Raw genomic sequence first — 1,023 nt, 5'->3', positions numbered from 1 at the left:
TATATGGAGCCTGTGTGGACCTGTACCCCTACATGGAACCTGTGTGGACCTGTACCCCTATATGGAGCCTGTGTGGACCTGTACCCCTGTATAGAGCCTGTGTGGGACCTGTACCCCTATATAGAACATACAACACTGGCAGGAAGTTCCCACTCTTCCCCATTCAATTCTCACAGAGGTTCCTGTGTCTGCCAGAAGAACCCACAGCACACGGCCCTGCTGAGCTCCCCAGCCCCAGTCTTGTGTGGTGTGCCGTGGGGACAGCAGGGCGCTGAGTGGGCCGGGGCACGGTGCATGGTGGGCAGCACAGCCCTGCTGCTACATGCCTCACATTCCCCGTGCTGTGGGTGCTCGTGGCCAAGGGCAAAGCACGCTGAAAATGTGCCCTGGTGCTGCTGTTCAGAGCTGGGAGGATGCGTCCTCACAGAGCCCAATCAGAAGGTCTGGTGGCACTCGTGCCACTTGCGCGCTCCAGTTCTGCCCTGCTGCAGGAGCCTCCAGGTGGGAGTTTTGCTGCTCCGGTTCATCTCTCTCCATACACGTTTTCCTGGTGCAGCACAGTGGAGGTGGGGATGGGCTTCAGGGCCTGGCGAAGGTCGGTGCGAACCCCCACATGGGGCCCGTCATGTGCGGCATTCAGCTGATCCCGGCACTGAATCACAGCCTTTGTTCTCCACCAGCAACCTAGCGTTGTTTATGCCTCTCACAAAAGGATTGTTTATCGTGTCGGGCACAGAAAAGTCCAGTAAAGAAAGAACACACTGTGCCCTGGAGTCCCGGCCCCCAGGAGCCTTCCCCATCACCCCTCACTGCAGTGTTTGTTCAAAGCAGAGATCTTTCTGAGTGCCCCCCATTTCCCAATGCAATCAATAGCGATGTGTGGCAAAAAGTCCTGCTGCGTGTGCAGGCTTTGTGTCATCCTCCTCCTGTGCCGTTTCTTTCCAGCTGCTTGCAGCTATGGTGACAGGTCAGCAAGGCAGAGTGTTACATGAAAATGAAATCTTCCCTCTTTTCTGCCAGTTC

This window comes from Lagopus leucura, unplaced genomic scaffold, assembly GCF_019238085.1.
Source record: "Lagopus leucura isolate 7727_CA_CO unplaced genomic scaffold, USGS_WTPT01 34981-0_obj-0_obj, whole genome shotgun sequence".
Lineage (NCBI taxonomy): Eukaryota > Metazoa > Chordata > Aves > Galliformes > Phasianidae > Lagopus > Lagopus leucura.
The sequence above is the reverse complement of the archived record's forward strand: the minus strand, read 5'-3'. Positions refer to the sequence as shown.